Consider the following 10127-nt stretch of genomic DNA (forward strand, 5'->3'; position numbering starts at 1 on the left):
GAAACATATCAAATTCAGAGTCACTATAAGTGTTGATGTTCGTTTCCTACGAGGCATAATGGCAAAAAGATATGATGAAAAACTTACCTACATCCAGTTTACTTTTGAAGCAATTATATGTTCAATCTTTGTAACCTCTGCAGAACCATCAGACAGTACATCACAAGACTTGTTTAGCAACATGGAAACTTTTGAAAATATTAGTTATTGAAAATAACTTTGTTGATGCACTTGGGGTTGATATATTTAGCTAGAGATCCATAGGAAGACTTCTCTGCTATTAAAAACTAACCAAGATACATATGAATATTGCTACGATGTAGAAAATGTTAACGGGGAAGTTAATGGTAATGTTATGGAAAACAGGTCCTTTGATCCTTTGATAATACTAAGAACGTGAGGTTTATAGTAACTCTTAGGCCCAGACCCAAACTAGCAGGTTCTGGTTTAATCCTCAGTAATCAACTTCCCTATATCACATTAATAAACATACACTGGATTAAAGTTATTTTACTCTTTTGAATATTCGACTAATAGACAGTTATGACTTGAAAGCTTACCGGTTCCAAAATATTATATCAGTTAGGTACTAGAATTACTCATTGGTGCCATTTTAAAACTCAAACTCACAACCAAATCAACAGGTCATGTTTCGGTTCCGGGTGATCAGGTATCTACTTATACATCGACAGCCATAGGTGGACATTGAAATCACATGTAATGACACTTTGGTGTTTTTCATGCTATGAGAAGGACGAACTCTCTAATTTCTATAATATTACTTATTGCGGGTTCCAAAAAAAATTAAAAAAGAACCGAAAAAAACAACAGTTCCTCCTCTCTCACTTCCCTACTCAGCAGAAAAATAATCTCTCATTGGCAAAGCATACCTGCTCAGATCTAGTCCGCTTTGGGCCGTATTTGAGTAGGATTTTTATTTCCCTTTGTTGTTTTTATCCTGTTCTTTGTTTAGCTAGGTTTATTTATGTTTCACCTTTATATTTTAATAAGTTTTATACACTCTTATGGCGGTTTTATCTCCTCTTAATGACCGGTCTTGGTTATTACTGGTTTTAATATCACTTGAGATGTATTTTAACAATGAGATTTTCATTATTTTTGTTTCTGGCTCATGTTTGGATTATCCGGCCATGGAATCTTCATCGAAATCTTTATTATTGATATTCCAAATGATCACGAGTTTTAAGAGATTTGAGAAAATCACTCTAACTTTAGGAGCATTTTTTTTATGAAGAAGAAAATCAAACAAAATGGTTAAGGATTTAATTATGGGAAAAAACCATTATTCCACCGATTAGATCGGTTCTTACTTATTCCATCAATCTTTCTCTTTCTCTTGTCGGAATTTCTGGTGCTATACTTGTATGGCATATTCTTGTTTCTTTGTATTCTCCAATATTCCATTTTAAACCCAATGTAACATTCAATTTCCATTAACGAATATGTTCTTTTGTTTCAGGAAAAAAAATCAAGAATAAGAACAAGTCTATCAAAATTGTTGAGATTACAATTAATAGGTAAATATTCTTGTTTATTATAGCTTTTCCAATGGAATGTGTGAGGATAAATGTCTAGTTATGTCTTCGTAGGATGCACATCCATTTTTCTCTAAAATCTTCTTCCAACCCTGATGTCTTAAACCAATGTATAAATGACTTTGGATAGACATTGTCAAAGTGAATGTCTCCTTGACAATGTCTACATAATTGTCATCTTTTACTTAATTAAATTGACTTTTATATATTGAATGACCATTTTTAGCTTTAATCAAATCTAAAAATAAAGAATATAAAATTTTATACTAATAAAAAAGATGTCAAATACAAAACCATTGGAGATGGATTTTTTTTCTCCCTAATTTTTAGGAAAACTATGAAGGAAAATGTCTTGTTTGTGTTGCCACATTCCCTAATTTTGAGGAAAAATAGGAAGAAAAATGTCTTGTTCGTGTTGCCACATAGGAAACACACACAATGACTATTGGAGAAGCTCTTATTCCTTATGGTGTCCGTCTTAGATTTAATGAGTAACATACATTCCTCTTGATTGTGTATTTCTTTCAATCCTAGGTTGTAGGAAATTGAAGAAGAAGATTTGTGAGTTTTTGATTTAAAATAAAGATTAAAAAAAATGACTTGATTGATGTTGGTCAAACAAAGTCAGGGATAACTAGTTTGACAGAGGTAGTAGAAGAAAAAAAATGTGGCATGGGATCACTTAGAAAATAGGTCTGCATTCTACCACTTCGGTTATATCGCATTTGAATGCGCATCCAGAAGCATCATTTTGAATCTAGAAGTCGAAAAGCAAAAGTTTTAGTTGAGAACTTCAAAACGATTTCTAAAAGTTAAAAATGTTACTTTTTGCTGAATAACGCGTTTGGATGTGCATTCAGAAATAACTTTTTGACTTCTAAAAGCCAGTTTAAGTGGAGAATTTCGAAAAAACTTTTAGAAATCGAAAATTAACTTTGTGTGAAGCAAAATAGTCTGCTTCTCACTCGTGCTTCTTGCATCTAAAGGCGTTGTTAAAGGCAATCGAACTATCTAGGTAATTTCTATGTCATGCGGTTGGGCCATGACAAACACCTAGTGCAGATCCTAAATTACCTCCCACACCACTAGACTCATACCTCACTCCAACTTGACGTGTCAACATTATATAACCCATACAGGGTTGTTCATGGTCGGTTTTGGTTTGGTTTCTAGCCAAACCAAAACCGAAACCAATACTATTGGTTTCTAAAAATCTAAACCAAACCAATCCATTAACCATTGGTTCGGTTTCCAAATGGTTCCAGTTGGTTTCGGTTTGTCCCAGTGGTTTTTGGTTAACCAATAATTATGTAAAACCAAAAAAACACAAATTTACAGATATAAAAATCATAGTTGCCGATAGTACTGGTTTACACAAATTTACAGACAAAAAAATAAAAAAAATATCAAGAATAGTTAAAGCTTACTCCAATTTTATAGAACAAAAAAAGATATATAATATATCTTAATTTAGTTATTGACAAATAAAAAAGAAGGAAGACGGGAAGAAAAAAGTCGAGTATCAGCGGCTGTAGTTGGGGGTGGAGAAGGGAGACGACTGAGAGAAGGAGAAAGAGAAAGAGGGAGAGTATCATAATGAAATATTAGATTTAGGGTTTCTATTTATCATCTAAATCAATGGGTAGAATCTAATACTTGTAAATCAACGGTAGAAATTAAGTTTAAAAATTAATCGATTTTCCAATGGTTTTTGGTTCGGTTTTAGAGGTCAAACCAAACCAAAACCAACACTATCGGTTTTCCCACTTTCTACACTGTAACCAATCCATTAGGAAATGGTTCGGTTTTGTTTCTTTCTAATTGGTCTGGTTTGGTCCGGTTCCAGCGGAAAACCGAAATCATGTTCAGTCCTAAACCCATACCTTACCTCCTCCACCACACTCAGCCTAATCACCCCTCTGATTGCTTCCAACTACACTGAGCCAAACAGGCACTACCCTTTGGAGTTCGGGTGTGTGCGCCTCATTTTGTCAAAATGAGAGTTCCGGGGCATAACTAGGGCTGCACAGGAACCGTCCCGTCCCATGGAACCGTACCGGAACCGCAGGAACCGTACCGGTACCGTCCCGGAACCGTGATCATACGGGACAGGTACAAGTACCAAAAACTGGTACCGTGCCTAGAGTAGGTACAAGTAACGGTTCTAGGCTATTCCCGTCCCGTCCCGTCTGATAGACGCATTTATGTGTCTAATTTATCTCAATTATATATATTGTTAGTGCTCGATATTGTACTTATTTGGATATTTTATTTATTTGTAGGTGTTTTTAGAAGAATAAAGTTTTGCGGCGAAATTGGCTGAAAATGCGGCGTTTGGACCTCCGTTGATAGAGTACCGGAAGCGCCCCAGAAGTGTACCGGAAGTACCCCAGAAATACCCCGGAGGAACCCCGAAAAAAGTGCGAAAAATGCCCCAGAGGACACTTGCTATACGGACCCTTGATTTTGGATAAGGGGTAACCTAATTACTAAGGGGTGACCCATTTCCAGGCATCTGCTAAAGGGAGACCAGCCACAGATAAGGGGGAGGTCATCTTCAAAGTTTCAAAACTGGATTTTGGCGGGAAAAAAGGCAGCAGCGTCAACAGTTTTGGATCAAGGATTTGAGCGACCTAGGAGGCGATTCAATGGTCAAATTTGGTACCCACGGACTCTACAAGACATAAGGGACCTGTTAGAAGCGATTAGACCCATCTAATTGGGCTGGATAAGTCATAAAATCCACACAAAGTCAAGACAGTGCACACGGTTTCTGTTTAGGGTTTGAGATTTGTTTGAGAGATTTATGGGATATCTTGCGTGGGATATACATCAAAACAGTTGGGTAAAAGTCCTAGAAGATATTTGAGACTAGAGAATAGCTAGAAACAGCCTGTAACGCAACAAGAAGAAGGTTATTCTTCAAACAACCCGTAAAGAATAATGGAGATTTCCAAGGGGTTTGATCGAGTTTCAAGGGGATTTAAAGCCTATAAATAGTTGGTTTTATGTCAGAGAAGAGGGATCAAGAGTTTGGGGTCGAGACAGAGCCAGGAGGAGCGAAGAAGAAGGAGTAGCAGCAATGTTCACCTGCTGCTGCTGCTGCCATTAAAAAGCTTCAAGAACACGAAGAACAGACTCTTCAGGACAGTCTTATTTTCAGCAGCTTCAGAACAGTCTTATTTTCAGCAGCTCAACATCAGAAGAGAGGTGTCGCAGTTCGCTGCAGTTTTATGTTGTCGTTCTTTTCTGGACGCGTTTTGTGAGTCTCAGAACTACTATTTTATAACTTTTGACTCTTTAATCACACTTTGAGCTTTGAATTAATATGTTGAGTGTGTGATTGATATGAATAGCTAAACCCCAATACTGGGATGATGGAGGAAACCATTCTTTATGCATGAGTAATTTTATTTAATTCTTTTATGACTATTGGTGTAAGGGGAAAAGAACCTACAAACTAGCCTGCAAGTATACAGAGTTGTTGTAGATAGGTGGAGTAAGAAAGGGTTTGTCCACAGGGACTTGGAGGATTTGCTGAAGTTCTCTTTGGGGAGTTTCTAAGGTTATCTGAGTTCAAGGGAGGGTACTAAGGCTTTTGATTCCACTACTTGACCCTAGGCTAAGGAAATTGTGATGCAATGTATGTCTTGTTCTTTCATGAAAGATTACAATGAAGAATAGAGTAACTAACCTAGCTAAATGACCCCTAGCATCAGCTGTCTTTCAACAGCACAACTGATCACAAGTATTTAGCTCAACTAGCTAACTGAGCTTAAGGCAATCTCTCTAATGGATTAAATTCTTACACACTGACCTAGCTGCACTCCTAGCATCAGATGTCTTCTAACAGCACAGTTGATCACAAGTGAGGTAACTCAAGTGGCATTTCATTAATCCTAAGGCAGTTAAATCATTCCAAGACAAAACATATACACTTACTATCCTAGCATATGATCAAGAGCTTCCTCTAAGCCCTAGCAAATGAATTAGAACATGGACATGGTTATAATCATGATATTAACACATATACACATGCTCCACATTATAACAGTATACTTCACAGTCAATTTTTATGCATAACAAACATTCCACATGAACTGAAAATGTAACTGATATATTAAGTAAAATGAAAACTAAAACATGTGTTCACTGGCTAGCCCAGAGATAACTTTTACAACAACACCACAGTCTATTTATACCCCAAATCCCTAAATTATACAATTAGGGTTTATAGAAAAATCCCCAAATTCCAACAGTGAAATTAACTCACCTAATCTTCAAATTGACGTCGACCCATCCTTCTTTGCCTTCTCTCAGTCCTTCTCCTGCTCCAATTCAGTCTTATAGCCTCACCTATTTTACTAATTTCCCACCTAGGGTTTCAAGGGAAAATTAGAGGGGAAATGGGTAAAATAGGTGGCTAGAGATGTATGTAGGGTATGGGGGTGATGTGGGTAGATACGGTTTGGTGGAGAGAGTTGTTGGCGGCGTTTGGTGGAGATGACAGGGGAGAAGGTGGTGGTGATGGTAGTGCGGCAGGGTATGGTGGTTGCAGAGGGAATGGGGAAGAAGACGGGGTGAGCTCGATTAGGTTCTGGCTAGGGGTTGTTTGGTTTGTGGGATATACACTTAGGTATTTGAGTGTTGAGCGGGATCATCGAACCTTGATGTTCGGTGATGAAAGGCGTAGGATGAACTTCTGAAACGGATCTAACGGAGAAATTGAGACAGATCATGAGCGACCGTTGGATGCAAAAATACAACGAAACTGACGGCTCAAGATGGAGTTAGGTGTTGTAGTGTAAGGCGGAGATATCAAACTTCGATGCACAGCAAGGGAGCGACCGTCGGATGCTTCTGAGAACTGATCTGACGGCTGAAGACGCAAGCGGGTATGGATTTGGGTTTTAGGCTTTTGGGTATAGAAGATGGGTTTGGGAAATGAGTTTGGGCTTGGAAAACCTTGAGCCCACTTCTTCTTTAAGAACAACTTTCTTCTTCTTGAGCCCATTTCCAGCTTTTTGGACGTGCGCTCCATTCTTTGCGGCTTCCTTGCGTAATTTCTCCCGGCTTTTCACCACTTTTCTGCTCTTTTTGCTCCGCAACTCATCCAATCTTTATTTATTACCTAAAAATGCAAATTTAAGTAAGAAAAATATTTATTCTTGAAAACAATGAAAATACAGAATATGGGATAAAATATAGAATTAATGCACAAAAGATGAGTTAAAATGCCAACAAAAAGGGATAAATATATACAATATTTGGCACTCATCAATACCCCCAAACCTGAATTTTACTTGTCCTCAAGTAAAACAAAACTAAGGAAATCCTAACTATACCACTGTCGCTGGTCTCTCGAATGCATTTAGCGTATGCACTAAGCCTTTTAAACCACTAAGTGTCCCTAGTGGACGAGTTGAAGTCTCGTGAAGGTTTACCAGAGGTGTGCCTACAAAACCTAAGGACAAAATATGAGCTCAGATTCCATCAAATGTGACATGTGCAAAACAGTTAAGCTCACAGCAAAATGGAGATGTCAATCTAGCTATCGAAGGCACAATCCTAGCACTGATAACAAATAAAGACATGTGATAAGAGTGGTGTATCTACACATGTGTATAGAAAGATCTGAAGTTATGACTACTAATCACCAAGAGATAGTTTCTCAGGCTAAGAACTGAGGTCGAAATCTAGCTAGCTGTCCGGACTTTACGAGAATTGTGAATGAGTTGGAGGTATTTCACAATTACTCGCGGTGTACATCAATGGCATACACCTCCTTGCTTACAACACAAAAACAACAAAATAACTCTTTACATGACTCTTATTTACATTGACTACTCTCTTTTTATTTTTGGAACAAGAGAGGATGGAATTGAACAATACTTGATTTTTTTGTATTTTTCTGTTTATTCTGAATATATACATCGTTTTTTTTTTTTTTTAACTGAATAAAACACTTTTGATACATAACAAAAAGAAACAAAAGATTACATGACACTTTGCAAGAGGTAGCCCTTTTTGATGCACCCAGTTAAATTCGATGGTTGTCTTTCTTAATGTAACCTCCACCTTCTATCCCAACCAACCAAAGAACAAGCTAGTCCAGTTTCGTTCAGTATTCTAAAGTGATTGGAAATCGTAACTTCCTATCAAACACCTTGAAGATCGAGGCCATACATGTATTGGTAGATCGTGCGCGTGCAAATTTCTTATCACTATGTGAATTGTGCTAGAATCAGGGTGCCTAAATATCTAGACTAAGACTCCTAATAAAAATACATATTTGCACAAGAGTCAACATTTCAAGGTAAATGAGCTCCATTTTTATGATTTTTCATTTTTAATTTTTTTTTTTTTAATTTTGATTTTTCAATTTTTTTTTTTTTTTTTTTTTTTGGAATTTTTCAATTTTTTCAAAAAAAGAAGGAGTTCGTTTTCAATTATGGAAAATTATCATGGTATCTACTCTATCCCCCCCTAAACTAAACATTGTCCTCAATGTTTCAAAGTATGGAAAGAATTATAAAACAATATATGAAGAGGAACATGCTGAGTAGAGTAAAAGGAGAGAGATACCCGATTGTACGGTGGTAGCTCGATTAAAACTCCGTTATTTCAAGGCAAAAATCCATCATATTAGCAGTCACAATGGATGAGCACAAAATATATACAAAAGGAAATTTAACTAACACATTATCTACAAGAAAATTTGGTTTTTAATGGGATTGGACTTTTGGAAAATTTTGGTTTTGTGGGAAATATTTGGTTTTGATGGGAAAAAGAAAAATTTTGGTTTTTATGGAAAGATTGGAAACTTTTTTGGTTATTTAGGGAAAGAGTGGACCAGTTTAGTCCACATAGACTGGGTCCTCCAGGTTGGTTGTTTCAATGTCGGGTGGAAATGGCTCAAGGAATGGCTTTAATCTCTGCCCGTTGACTTGAAAACGTTCTTGTTGGAGACATCCTCCAGCTCTACAGCTCCATGAGGAAAAACTGTGCGTACTAGGTACGAACCCTTCCATCTCTGGGAACGCAGTTTTCCCGGAAAAAGATGTAATCGGGAGTCATACAGCAAGACTTTCTGACCAGGAGTGAAGGATTTGCGCAGAATACGCTTGTCATGAAACATCTTCATCTTCTGCTTGTACAGCTTGGCACTGTCATAAGCCTCATTTCTCAATTCTTCCAACTCGTTGAGTTGAAGTTTCCGTTGAATTCCAGCTTCGTCCAGAGAAAAGTTCAGCTCTTTGATTGCCCAGTAGGCACGATGTTCTAATTCCACAGGTAGATGGCACGGTTTTCCATACACTAGACGATAGGGGGACATGCCTTGGTGTCTTATAAAGCTGTTCTATAGGCCCACAAAGCATCATTCAATCTCAATGACCAATCTTTCCTGGACGGGTTGACCGTCTTTCCAGAATGTGCTTAATCTCCCTATTAGACACTTCCACTTGTCCACTAGTCTGAGGGTGGTACGGAGTAGCAACCTTGTGAGTTATGCCATACTTGCGTACTAAAGACTCAAAGTACTTGTTACGAAAATGTGAACCGCCGTCACTGATGATAGCTCTAGGGGTACCAAAACGTGAAAATATGTTTCCTTTAGAAATGAAAGTACCACCTTGTGGTCATTTGTTCTGGTTGCTATGGCTTCTACCCACTTAGAAACGTAATCAACTGCAACTAGGATGTACAACTTGCTGTCAGACATGGGAAATGGACCCATGAAGTCTATCCCCCACACATCAAAAATCTCCACAATCAAAATGGGGTTCAATGGCATCATGTTTCTCCTTCGAAATGCTTCCTAGCTTTTGACAGCGTTCACAGCAACACAATAATCATGGCAATCCTTGAACAATGATGGCCAATAGAATCCACACTGCAAGATCTTTGCAGCGGTTTTCTTGGCACTGAAATGGCCTCCACATGCTTGGTCATGACAGAAAGATATCACATCTTTCTGTTCCATGGGGTACACATCTCCTAATGATTTGGTCTCGGCAGTACTTAAACAAATATGGGTCGTCCCAAAGGAAATGTTTAACTTCAGCCAAGAACTTGGAGCGGTCTTGTCTCGACCAATGTGAGGGCATTCTACCTGTAGCAAGGTAGTTAACAATGTCGGCAAACCAAGGAAGGTTTGTCACAGACATCTTGTTCATCAGGGAATGATTCTCTAATCAGCTCAGATTCATCAATAGACTCACTAGTTAATCGGGACAAGTGATCAGCAACCACATTCTCACAACCTTTCTTATCACGGATTTCGATGTCGAATTCCTGTAATAAGAGTATCCATCGAATAAGGCGAGCTTAGCATCCTTCTTAGAAAGAAGATACTTCAAAGCCGCATGGTCAGTGTATATGATGATCTTAGATCCTATCAAGTAAGATCTAAACTTGTCTAATGCAAATACCACGGCAAGTAACTCCTTCTCGGTAGTCGAATAGTTGAGTTGAGCATCATTAAGAGTTTTACTAGCATAGTATATCACATATGGTAGTCTATCAACACGCTGTCCTAAAACAGCGCCAACGGCGTAATCAGAGGCATCA

This window comes from Papaver somniferum, unplaced genomic scaffold (assembly GCF_003573695.1).
Source record: "Papaver somniferum cultivar HN1 unplaced genomic scaffold, ASM357369v1 unplaced-scaffold_107, whole genome shotgun sequence".
Lineage (NCBI taxonomy): Eukaryota > Viridiplantae > Streptophyta > Magnoliopsida > Ranunculales > Papaveraceae > Papaver > Papaver somniferum.